The sequence below is a fragment of the Pongo abelii genome, chromosome 12 (assembly GCF_028885655.2).
Source record: "Pongo abelii isolate AG06213 chromosome 12, NHGRI_mPonAbe1-v2.0_pri, whole genome shotgun sequence".
NCBI lineage: Eukaryota > Metazoa > Chordata > Mammalia > Primates > Hominidae > Pongo > Pongo abelii.
The window spans coordinates 68,677,127-68,690,721 of record NC_071997.2 but is presented as its reverse complement, the minus strand read 5'-3'; the positions used below and the strand labels follow the sequence as shown (position 1 = coordinate 68,690,721).

The window sequence follows — 13,595 nt, the reverse complement described above, 5'->3', positions numbered from 1 at the left end:
CTTGTTGAATTGATCCCTTATCATTATGTAATGGCCTTCTTTGTCTCTTTTGATCTTTGTTGGTTTAAAGTCTGTTTTATCAGAGACTAGGATTGCAACCCCTGCATTTTTTGTTTTCCATTTGTTTGGTGGATCTTCTTCCACCCCTTTATTTTGAGCCTATGTGTGTCTCTGCACATGAGATGGGTTTCCTGAATACAGCACACTGATGGGTCTTGACTCTTTATCCAATTTGCCAGTCTGTGCCTTTTAATTGGAGCATTTAGCCCGTTTACATTTAAGGCTAGTATTGTTATGTGTGAATTTGATCCTGTCATTATGATGTTAGCTGGTTATTTTGCTCGTTAGTTGATGCAGTTTCTTCCTAGCCTTGATGGTCTTTACAATTTGGCATGTTTTTGCAGTGGCTGGTATCGGTTGTTCCTTTCCATGTTTAGTGCTTCCTTCAGGAGCTCTTTTAGGGCAGGCCTGGTGGTGACAAAATCTCTCAGCATTTGCTTGTCTGTAAAGTATTTTACTTCTCCTTCACTTATGAAGCTTAGTTTGGCTGGATATGAAATTCTGGGTTGAAAATTCTTTTCTTTAAGAATGTTGAATATTGGCCCCCACTCTCTTCTGGCTTGTAGAGTTTCTGCCGAGAGATCAGCTGTTAGTCTGATGGGCTTCCCTTTGTGGGTAACCTGACCTTTCTCTGGCTGCTCTTAACATTTTTTCCTTCATTTCAACTTTGGTGAATCTGACAATTATGTGTCTTGGAGTTGCTCTTCTCAAGGAGTATCTTTGTGGATTTCTCTGTATTTCCTGAATTTGAATGTTGGCCTGCCTTGCTAGATTGGGGAAGTTCTCCTGGATAATATCCTGCAGAGTGTTTTCCAACTTGGTTCCATTCTCCCCGTCACTTTCAGGTACACCAATCAGGCGTAGATTTGGCCTTTTCACATAGTCCCATATTTCTTGGAGGCTTTGTTCATTTCTTTTTATTCTTTTTTCTGTAAACTTCTCTTCTCACTTCATTTCATTCATTTTGGCTTCCATCACTGAAACCCTTTCTTCCAGTTGATCGCATTGGTTACTGAGGCTTGTGCATTCGTCACGTAGATCTCGTGCCATGGCTTTCAGCTCCATCAGGTCCTTTAAGGACTTCTCTGCATTGGTTATTCTAGTTATCCATTCATCTAATTTTTTTTCAAAGTTTTTAACTTCTTTGCCATTGGTTCAAACTTCCTCCTTTAGCTTGGAGTAGTTTGATCTTCTGAAGCCTTCTTCTCTCAACTCGTCAAAGCCATTCTGCGTCCAGCTTTGTTCCGTTGCTGGTGAGGAGCTGCGTTCCTTTGGAGGAGGAGAGGCGCTCTGATTTTTAGAGTTTCCACTTTTTCTGCTCTGTTTTTTCCCCATCTTTGTGGTTTTATCTACCTTTGGTCTTTGATGATGGTGATATACAGATGGGTTTTTGGTGTGGATATCCTTTCTGTTTGTTAGTTTTCCTTCTAACAGTCAGGACCCTCAGCTGCAGGTCTGTTGGAGTTTGCTGGAGGTCCACTCCAGACCCTGTCTGCCTGGGTATCAGCAGCGGTGGCTGCAGTACAGTGGATATTGGTGAACCGCAAATGCTGGTGCCTGATCGTTCCTCTGGAAGTTTTGTCTCAGAGGAGTACCCAGCCGTATGAGGTGTCAGTCCACCCCTACTGGGGGGTGTCTCCCAGTTAGGCTACTCAGGGATCAGGGACCCACTTGAGGAGGCAGTCTGCCCGTTCTCAGATCTCAAGCTGTGTGCTGGGAGAACTCTCTTCAAAGCTGTCAGACAGGGACATTTAAGTCTTCAGAGGTTATTGCTGTCTTTTGTTTGTCTGTGCCCTGCCCTCAGAGGTGGAGCCTACAGAGGCAGGCAGGCAGGCCTCCTTGAGCTGTGGTGGGCTCCACCCATTTTGAGCTTCCTGGCTGCTTTGTTTACCTACTCAAGCCTGGGCAATGGCGGGCCCCCCTCCCCCAGCCTCACTGCCGCCTTGCAGTTTGATCTCAGACTGCTGTGCTAGCAATGAGCGAGGCTCCGTGGGCATAGGACCCTCCAAGCCAGGTGCGGGATATAATCTCCTGGTGTGCCGTTTGTTAAGCCCGTTGGGAAAGCACAGTATTAGGGTGGGAGTGACCCGATTTTCCAGGTGCCATCTGTCACCCCTTTCTTTGACTAGGAAAGGGAATTCCCTGACCCCTTGTGCTTCCCGGGTGAGGCAATGCCTCGCCCTGCTTCGGCTCACGCACGGTGCACTGCACCCACTGTGCTGCACCCAGTATCCGGCACTCCCCAGTGAGATGAACCCGGTACCTCAGTTGGAAATGCAGAAATCACCCATCTTCTGCGTCTCTCACGCTGGGAGCTCTAGACTGGAGCTGTTCCTATTTGGCCATCTTGGCTCCACCCTCCCGGCTAATTTTTTGTATTTTTAGTAGAGACAGGGTTTCATCGTGTTAGCTAGAATGGTCTGGATCTCCTGACCTCGTGATCCGCCCGCCTCAGCCTCCCAAAGTGCTGGGATTGTAGGCGTGAGCCACCGCGCCCGGCCAATAGCTACCATTCTTAAACAGAATGGGAAATTTGGCCGGGCACTCACGCCTGTAATCCCAGTACTTTGGGAGGCTGAGGGGGGTGGATCATTTGTGGTCAGGAGTTCAAGACCAGCCTGGCCAACACGGTGAAACCCTGTCTCTACCAAAAAAAAAAAAAAAAATGAGCCGGGCATGGTGATGTATGCCTGTAATCCCAGATACTAGGTAGGCTGAGGCCAGAGAATCACTCGAACCCTGGAGGCGGAGGTTGCAGTGAGCCAAGATCATGCCCCTGCACGCTAGCCTGGGTAACAGACCGAAACTCCGTCTCAAAAAGAAAGAATGGAAAATTTAGCTGCTTTTTCCCTCCTCCATTCTTACCCTCAGTCCCATCCCCTTCAGTCTTTGGTGCTATTATCATATTTGAGATTTTATTTGGGGGCTAGATTCATGCACATTTCATATCTAGTCATGGGTGGTATTGGATTATGCTATGCAAAATATTCCCAATAAATAGAATCAATTTCAAGCTACCAGAAGTACATTAAACTTATGGAAACTTCTACCCCAAGGCCTGCTATGAATTTAAGTCTCTGGTCTATGTGGTGCTAATTCCTAATAATTCCTAACTGCCTCTAAATTGTTTCAATTCTTAACATTTCTATATTTTCTTATTTCCTTAAATTTTATTTTAACTTTTATTGTCCTGAAAGTTCTCATGATTTAATTAGCGTATTTTCCATTCTTACCTTGGGATGTATGCTTCTAGAATAATGTATGCAGTTTTTGTTGCTGAACCTTAAGGCAATTATTGAAGATATTCAGGAGCAGAGAGTTACAATAAAATGTTTGACGAAGGGCTACTGCTGAGTAGGGAACAACAAAAATGATTAGAGCTTTTGGGTTTGTGAAAGCAATGATTCAGAAGGCACATGGTTAAAGCTTTTAAAATCAAGAAGCAAAAATGAGGTGAATCTAATTGTAGTATCCTTACGCTAACACTAGAAGATTTCTTGCAACTTTTAAGAAATAAATTGAGAAAAAAAAGCTTGAGTTTCACAATAGGAAATTTCATTAGGTAACTTCTTTTGCCCCTCCGGATCTACTTTTTGTCCTTTTCTACCCTGCTCTGGTCCTAGGAGGCTGATCTACACTGACCACATCAACAAGCACCTTTGCCTTCTGGCTTAGTGATGGGCTTGGTGAGTGGGGTGGGGATGAGCAGCACTGTGGCAGGAGAGTGGAAAATGGAGGAAAGTGAGATCGGGGTATTTATTCCCCAGCTTCCTCCCCACCAGGGTGCCCAAGGTTGGCTGAGTTTGTCTACTGAAAGCTAGCACTTGTGTCACACAGTTCTCTCCATATGCTTTGTGAGTTCTGGTAAACATATCTTCTCCTTTCCATTTCAGAATTTTGAGCAGTAATAGCCCCTCATTGTTGCAAATTCCAGATACTATATGCTATTGCTGATTTCTGCAAACCTTGCTCGGGCCTTGTAGATAGTGCCTTTACTACTCTCAATTGCCCACATGGAGTATGCCCTCTCTTTCCAGACCCATGCCGAACCCTGACTGATGTACTAATTAATGGACCAAGAGATCTCTGTAACTAAGAAATAATAAGCGTAGAAAATACAAATGTTTAAAAAGTGACCATGGATAAGACACTAGCCCTGACTTTGGGAAAGAGGTGAATATTAGACCATTTTGTGATTGTATTGTTGGGGCCAACGAGCACCTGTTGGGCTGAATGGTTGGGTGGAAGTAGGCTTTTTCTTTTGAGAGAATGAATGTTCCCACTATCAGTCATCCTTGGAAGTGGATAATCCCCATGTGGGAAATAAACTAAAACTATGGACTGTAGAAGGAGGGACCTCCACCTGTCTCTGAATTAGGGATCTATTTGGTCCTGGACTTTGAGGTATGAAAAGGCAGGCTCATGCTGGAGTAAGCTGTGCCCAGGGAAGCTGCAACATCAAGCTTCTATTTTTGTCAGAGTGGCAACAGGGACAACAGCAGTTCAGAGAAGGAAACAACCAGCATATTTTGATAAGAAACTCCAGGTAAAGAACCCCTAGGCCCAAAAGGTATTACATCTTCATCCTAGCCCCAACAAAAAGCAGGAATCATTATCAGGATGTTTTCTTTGGACCAAAGGAAAAAGTTTATTTTTCCTTAGGCTAAAGTCAGGATAACAGTGGGCTTCAGTGGGTAGATATGAGAACATGATAGCAGAGCTCTCCTGAAGGTCAAAACAATGAGTTGAAAAAATGAGAGAGAAAGCATGGGAGAGCTCTGTTTTAGAGCAAATATAAGGTAGCACCAGTAAAGTTTCACATATAGTTGAAACCACTTTGAGAGAGGTGAATTTCCAGCAAGTGGGTTCGCAGGAGAGAATACTGTAATATTTTTGGTATGAAATGGAAGGATACTTTCCATTGTAGTCATAGACTGGGAATCTGGGAATAAATGGGTTACAGAAATAGCTTCTAGGCCAAGCACAGTGGCTCATACCTATAATCCCAGAACTTTGAGAGGCCGAGGTTGGAGGATCGCTTCAGCCCAGGAGTTCAAGATCAGCCTGGACAACATAGTGAGACCCCATCTACCTAAAAAACAAAACGAAACAAAATTAGTTGGGTCTGGTGGTGTGCAACTGTCCTAGCTTCTTGGGAGGCTAAAGTGGGAAGATCCATTGAGTTCAGAAGGTCTGGGCTGCAGTGAGCTGTGATGGTGCCATTATGTTCCAGCCTAGGTGACAGAGCAAGACACAAGTTTTTAAAACGAACCAACAAACAAACAAAACAGAAATAGCTTCTAATGGGTTAGGTAAACCCTATGTGTGGTAAATTGATAGTACTTTCCTGATGGCAGCTGAAACACATTCCTGACCTTTTGGATTGATACTGGAGAAACTGGGCCCTCCCACAAACTCCCTTGCTACTGCTGCTGGGATCAGAATGCAGGATTTAGTGAGTATGGCAACATTTAAGGATTTTTTTTTTATTGAGGTTGTGCAATTCATTCTTCCTATATTAGAGAGAAGAATAGTTCTTGGGGCTTTCACAAGGTTGATGTGATGCTCTGATTTCTATTTTGGTGTAATGGGACTTTGAATCTCATTAGGGGCCAGACCAAGTCTCATTAGTCATATGAGCTTTGCACGTTTACCAAAAATTTGTTCTCTGCTCTGGTGAGAAAAGGAAGGGCCTGGTGTGCCAGCTGAAAGGATATCACCTGACAACTTCCACAATATAATGTGGAGCTTGGGCTCAGCTCATGTGGGCATTGAACCCAGGTATCATCCAAAAATATTGCCGTGAGTTACCAATTTGCATCAGATGCATTTTCCAATATTTTTTGAAAATATCAAAAGTAGCAATATATTCAGTGTTTTGTAATAGCTCAAGGAGATAAATTACTGAAAGAGGAATATCAACTCCCATACCAAGAATAATTTCTCCTGTCCTTGGAAAATGTTAATCAAACTTTAGAGATCTAACTAGCCTAATATCTTAAAGTGATAACCTGGGATAAGGAGAGATTGAGACTTAAGATTTTAATATGAATTATTCTATTAACTACGTCTTCCTGAATATGTTTGAAGCCTGCAGCGTCCGGCTTTCTCCTGTCTGCCACGACCAATTATATATAAGTGGGTTCAAAAATTCCACTTCAAGGATATTTTGTTTCTCCACAGGCATAATCATTACTCTCAGGAATTTGTGAGCCCTCCTCAAGGAGAAGTCTTTTTCTGTGTGAAGACAGTGAGACCCCCTGTAGTGTGTTCTCATTAATCTGTTTCTAAGTAATCTGATCGAGGGTTCATCTGCCTAGACCCAAGTTGCCCTGCCTCCCTGTCCTCTTTTGACCTTTCTACTTAAACCTGATGTCATCTTCTCCAAGAGCATGTGACTCAGGCAGCATAATGTCAGGGATCAGGGCTGAACTATTATAGACACAGTGGATTAGCAGCCAAGGAGTGGTTCCTCTGACTTGGGCTAGCCAGGGTTCTCTGAGGATTCATTCTCTGGCAACGCTGCCACTCAGACTGTAACAGCTTTGTAATTTTGAGGAGTAATTCTGAATTACAACATGGCAGGATCCACAATGGATGAGCTCATCTTCTGGGTGCACTATGTGGGCATATTATCTCAATTATACTGACTTGAACAAAACCTCCAAGAAAGAGTGAGGTCTTTGTTTCTAATGTTTCCATTTTGATCCTGTTACAGTTTCAATTCCATCACACATCTCCATTCCATACACACCCCTTTGGGTCCTCTTATTCTTCAGAAAATCCTCCTCAGGTTCTGAGGGCCGTACCTCCCTTACCAAGACAAGTTCATTTTATGACCAGCACAGCTTTATCAAGCATAGAGGGATAGGAATCGTGAATTGTCTCCTACAGCCTTTCATTGGCACTGTAGGATGAGTATCATTCAGGGCTCCACTACATCTTCAATAGCAATGTCATATAAAAGGCAATGTCTATGGGAACATTCTGAAAACTGAACATAAGGCATGAATTTTTTAAAGTCCAGCCTATTTCTACAATAGGCAAATTAGATTAATCTTCAACCAATTTACCCATAACAGAGTAGCAGTTTCTGGAAAATAGGTAGATGTCTTTCTACATCATAATTAAACGGTAATTAATTTGCTAACATTAGTCAAACACTCAAAGGGTAGATACTTATGCTGACAAGAAGAAAGGGGCACAAACCTGACTTCTGCCAACTAGAATGTTTTTCAGGTTTTCCTTAGAATATACCTCATCAGAATTGGCTTCTTCATTTAAACCAATTCTCATCATTAGGTTTGAGGTTAATTATAGTAGGAACATAGCCAAAGGGCAATTGATTTGTGCTGATTGAAGTATCTCAGAGAAACAACATGGCAAAAACTTAACTGGGCTCTGCGGCTAATTTGAGATTCCTTCCCTTGATATTTATAGAGATTGTGGTTATTGTCATTGTTGTTGTTCCAAGTATATTTTGGTTCTGTCTATTCAGGAGCAGAGGACAGTCGGCTAAAATATCTTCGCTGCCAACAACTATGTATCTTTTTTATTCTTATTTTTTTTTGAGACGGAGTTTCACTCTTGTTGCCCAGGCTGGAGTGCAGTGGTGCCATCTTGGCTCACTGCAACCTCTGCTTCCCAGGTTCAAGTGATTCTCCTGCCTGAGCCTCCTGAGTAGCTGGGATTATAGGTACCCGCCACCATGCCCAGCTAATTTTTAAAAATATTTTTAGTAGGGATAGGGTTTCACCATCTTGGCCAGCTGGCCAGGCTGGTCTCGAACTCCTGACCTCAGGTGATCCACCCACCTTGTCCTCCCAAAATGCTGGGATTACAGGCTTAAGCCACCACACCTGGCCTTCCTTTTATTCTTCAGAAAATCCTCCTCAGGTTCTATACCTCCCTTATAAGACAAGTTCATTTCATTAATGCTGTGGATTTTCTCTTTCAAAAATATAGAAAAATAGTTTGGCAGTTCCTAAAAAGGTAAAACATAAAATTACCATACAACGCAGCAATTCCAGTCATAAGAACTGAAAACAGGTATTCAAATAAATACCAGCACTTTGGGAGGCCGAGGCGGGAGGATCACAAGGTCAGGAGGTCAAGACCATCCTGAGTAACACAGTAAAACCCTGCCTCTACTAAAAATACAAAAAATTAGCTGGGCTTGGTGGCACGTGCCTGTAGTCCCGCTACTCGGGAGGCTGAGGCAGGAGAATCCCTTGAACCCGGGAGGCGGAGGTTGCAGTGAGCCAAGATTGTACCACTGCACTCCAGCCTGGGTGAGAGAGTGAGACTCCGTCTCAAAACAAACAAACAAACAAACAACAAATAAGCAATAGTACACAAATGTTCATAGCAGCACAATTCACAATAGTCAAAGGTGGCAACAACCCAGGTGTCCATCCATAGATGAATGAATAAACCAATTGTGGTATATGTATACAATAGAATATTATTCAGTCATAAAAAAAGAATGCTGTGACATGGATGAACCTTGAAAACATTAGGCTAAGTGGAAAGAGGCCAGACACAAAGGTCACATATGGGATGATTCCATTTATATGAAATATCCCGAATGGGTGAATTCATAGAGATAGAAAGCAGATAGATGGTTTCTAGGGACTTGTGGTAAGTGGGTATGGATTTTCTTCGTGGGGTGATAAAATATTTTGGAATTTGATATAGATGGTAGTTGCAAAATATTGTGAATATACTAAATGCCTCTGAGTTTTTCACCTTAAAATGGTTTTTTTAATGTTATGCAAATTTTGCCTCAACAAAATAATTTGAAAATAAATGCAAAACAGCACTTTGTTCAATTCTCTGCATTAAGCATGATGCAACTCAGAATACCCTTCAGCCTTAGGCAAGAGGACTATAAGCCATAGGTAGAGAAACAACTGTTTGTACCAATTCCTGACAATGAGAAGCTACTTTAGCTACCTGTAACATGCCAGCTTCATAAAGAGAAGCCTAACAGTTCACCAAAAAGAGAAACAATACCCAGTCGTCATATTTGTTGACAGCCATTTGAAAATAGAAGAGCCATTCATTTCTCTGACAGCTACAGAGCTTGAGATTAAATTTTTTCATGCTTCACAAAAAATGTACTTTCAATAGAAAAATGATATACTTGTTTCTATGAAAAGAGTCTTGCAATTGGTGATCTGTAGAAGAAAAATAGCCTATTTCTGCTCATACATTCCATTGCATTTAAATTTTTAATACAAAGATATATTCAAGAATTCTCTACTTCTCAGCGTCAGGAGGTGTCAGGATTGCCATTTGTCATAAAATCAGAGAGGCAAGAACAATACTTAAGGTTGTGGGACCTAGACCCAGTGAGGGCTAGGGAAATAAAGGAAGAAAAGAAAGACATGGTATAGGAATTTAGTATTTGAGGGATGTCACACGAGGTGAAGGTTGGTGATCTTCTGTTCTTCCTTCCCAGAGGAAAGAGGAAATGTGCTTAACTGCAGAGGGGTTTCTATTTGGCATTAATGTGTTCTTGCTGCAAGAATTAAAAGACATCAAAATAAGACACTAAAGGAGAGTATAATGTTACTTCAGGAGACATTTTTAAGACTCAGGTTAGTAAGCGTTTCTCTGGGAAGCTGGTGGACTTGATGAGCTCTGAAGGGACAGTCCACTTCTCTGACTCTGGGAAAGCTGTAACAGATCAGGACAGAAAGGACAACTTTCTTTCTAATAACTTAATAGACCTCTCTGCCTGCATCTAACATAATTAATTGCTTCATGATTACTTTCTTATTGTGCTAACCTTAGTGAGGACAAGGATCAAAGTCACTATTGCAGTAAGCTCCTCCCTACCCCAGCTAAGTTTTGCATTCTCTGGTTTAGTTCTTAACTTTTTTCTCACAAATCTATTTGATCATCTTTGTGGCATTTTTGTCATTATTTTAAACCTCTTTATTGTCCTCAGAAGTAATCTCTATGATGGGGGAGCCCAACTTTTGAAAGGAAGTGTAAGTGCTATTTAAATAAATATGCAAAAATAATAGAATGCATGAGTTGTCCACCCATTTTGTTTCTAGTTGCTATTGTTTTATATAGGGTCACATAAAAACCCTTGTTTGGAAGAGGTTGGAGTGTGCAGTGTGGGGCCGACGGGAGGACAGGGAGAAAGGAGGAGATGGTATTGATGCACTGCCCCATGAGGACTTTATTGGAAAATAAAAACTGGCCCTGGAGCCAGGAAATCCTCAAATTAAATATTAAAGACTCGTCTGACCAGAACTCTTGTGCTACATTTATATTTTACTAATTAAAGGCCAAAGGATTGAGTGAGGCAAAGAAACAACAAATGTTTACTTACTACTACACAGCCAATCAGTAGCAGAACCGACGTTAGGAGTACTTTATTACGAATTCAGCGCTACATGTACTGAACTAGGCTGCCCACATTTGGAAGCTCAGTTAATATAAAATAAATATATTGTGAAGTGTCTCCTTTCAACCTTGTCCACTTCATCGGTATGACCTCTGGAGAGGCAGTGGTGGTTCCCATTCCTGAGGCAGCTCTCTTCCCTCCTTCCGTCTCCACTATATTCTGGAGTTCACCTGCCATGGCATTACTCACTGTTGCCACCTGGCTCTTGGAAATGAAGAATGCATCTTTTTGTATTCTTGCTGTCCAGCATGCCAGTGCTTCCTCCATGAATTTGAAAGACATATTGGCTGACCTGATGCATAAGAAGCAGGCCAGAATTAAGACCTTCAGGCAGCAACATGGCAAGATGGTGGCAGGCCAAATACTGTGAACATGAAAAATGATGGCACGAGAGGCACCAAGGACTGGTACATGAAATGTCAGTTCTTGATCCTGATGATAGTGTCTGTTTTTTTAAGATCATGGTATCCCTGAATGCCAGAGGCTGCTGCCCAAAACTAAAGGTGGAAAAGAATTAAGGGTGGCAAAGATGTGTCAGATGAGCATTTAAGAGAAAACATCTCGAACAAACTCAGGACAGGTTGTCCCAGGCTCTGGCCATGCAGTCTTCTAAGGAAGACTGATTCATGGTATACCTGTCAGTGAGAGTTTGCTCTGAAACACCTGCCTAGTGACCCCATGTTAAGCTGACTGCTCAACTGTACAAGATTCTGTCCAATATCCTCTTAGAGCCAAGAATCCTTGGCCCAGTGTTGATGCTCACAGTGGGGTGTTGCTCCAGTACTAGGGTATGATGGAGATGAATTACTACATAGTCCTATTTGGGGTGTCACAAGCAGTGGGTATACTGGCACAGCACATCTGAAGGCGAGCCCGAGGCCTCCCTCTAGAGAGGTCCAAGTCCATGAGCACAGATGGTCTGATGAAGTTTGTGAATTCTAAGGGTAAAACTGAAGACTGTGGGGGAAACTGACTACCAGAAAGTAAGAAAGCTTAAAAAGAAAGTGTACTTTTTTTTATTTTAGGAGGCCTTTGAAAACTTAAGATTAAATTGTATCTGAGGCACTGAAAATACATTTGAGGTAAAAATATATATTAAAACATTAAACAATGAATAGTGATCCCATATATATGATCTATATATGATATGATATATATGATATATATATGTCACATTTTCTTTCTCCAATTATCCATTGATGGACACTACTTAGGTTGATTCCATATCTTCTTGTAAATATTGCTGCAATAAACATAAGGGTGCAAATATCTTTTTTATATAATGATTTCTTTTCTTTTGGGTAGATAGCCAGTAGTGAGATTGCTGGATCAAGGGGTAGTTCTATCTTTAGTTATTTGAGAAATCTCCATACTATTTTCCATAGGGGTTTTACTAATTTATGTTCTTAACAACAATGTATAAGTGTTCCATTTTCTCCACATCCTTGCCAACATCTGTTGTTTTTTAACGTTTTCTTAATAGCCATTCTGACTCATGTAAGATGGTATCTCATGGTGGTGTTAATTTGCATTTCTCTGATGATTAGTGATGTAGAGCATTTTTTCATGTTTGTTGGCTACTTGCATGTGTTCTTTTGAGAAATGTCTCTTCATGTCGTTTGCCCACTTTTTAATGGGGTTGTTTTTTTCCTTGTTGAGTTGTTTGAGTTCCTTGTAGATTCTATATATTAGCCATTTGTTGAATGCATTCTTTGCAAATATTTTCTCCCATTCTGTGGGTTGTCTGTTTACTTTATGGATCATTTCTTGTGCTTTGTAGAAGTCTGTAAACTTTCTAAAAGATGCTTCAAAAAATATACTTCAAAAAAATACAGAAAGGTTGAAAAACAAAAGATTAAAAAACTCAACTATGCTAGGTAAATACAAACCAAAAGAAGGCTGGCTTATCAGTTACTATTAGACAAAATAATATTTTTTTAAAAAACAATTAATATATAAAAGGAGAAATTCACCAAGGAGATACATTAATCATAATTTTATGGGTACTTGCCAATATAGCCTTGAAATTTACAAACAAAAATGAACAGACTTAAAAGAAGATATGGAAAATTTAGTCAGAGTCTTGACAAGGAAACAGTTTTCAAGCTTAATAGATTTAACTGAAGATAATGTAATGAATGTACTATTTACAGAGGTGTATAGGTTGAAGGAACAAGAAGGACTATGAGGGACCAAAGAACTAGCAAGAGTGGCATGACATTACTCCCTCAGGCATGACAGTACAAGAGGTGTGGGGACAGCATTACCGGAGCCAGAGAGAACTGGAAATATGGAGGAGGGGCTACTTAGAATGAGTTACAGCCATAGAGGATGGCAGCCAGAACCCTGGGTGGTGCAGGGAGGGAATGTGGGACAGGGCAAGTGACAGTAGTGAGAGGTTAAATCCCCTGACCTCTTTTTCTGTATGCTCTCTGATTTGATAGTACCAAGCCCACCAACAAAACCTAGCTGAAAATCAGAGGGCAAAAGAGGTGGGTAGAGAAAGGCCAAGAATGGATCTGATGTACAAATGGAGAATAACTGGCAAAACAATCATAGTGAGAAATTTTAACATCACTTTGTCAGAAACTGATAGACAAAGTGACCAAAAATTAGGCAGATACAGAATATTTGTTCAATACAATTAACAAGTTTGATTTAATAGACGTGTGGTGGGTGGGCTGTGTGGAGAGAGTGAGAGACAACTTGTTCCCAAGAATGTATGTTCCCATACATTCTTTCTGAGCGTATGAAATATTTCAGAGTGTAATGAAATATTTATAAAAGTTTATAAATTATAAGGCTTATAATTTATAAAAGTTTATAAGTTATAAAACTTTATAAAAGTTTACCATATACTAGGCTATAAGAAAATCAAATGCAGAAATTATCCTTAATTAGCCTTAGAAATTAGCCTTTCTGAGCGAAAAAAATGATATGTGGAATGTTACCTATGTTATACTAGTATCTATATAGCAATCATCTATCTCTACTTATATATGCACAGAAAATACCTGGATACCCAAGAAACTATGAATAGTGGTTCCCTCTGGGGTAGATGGGTAATTGACCTTTTTCTTCTTTTTGGTATTCTGGATCTTTTATAACATTT

At 41.0% G+C, this 13,595-nt stretch overlaps 1 protein-coding gene across 9 annotated transcripts in view; it reads right to left on the bottom strand.

Moving 5' to 3' along the window:
- Positions 1 to 13,595, bottom strand: part of WDPCP (WD repeat containing planar cell polarity effector) — a 720,444-nt gene that overhangs the window by 588,006 nt on the left and 118,843 nt on the right. For all 9 annotated transcript variants that reach the window (XM_054547452.2, XM_054547455.2, XM_054547454.2 and 6 more), the window contains one exon: positions 5,058 to 5,152. The gene's annotated coding sequence lies outside the window, so the exon portion shown is untranslated. The remainder of the gene's footprint in view (positions 1 to 5,057; positions 5,153 to 13,595) is intronic.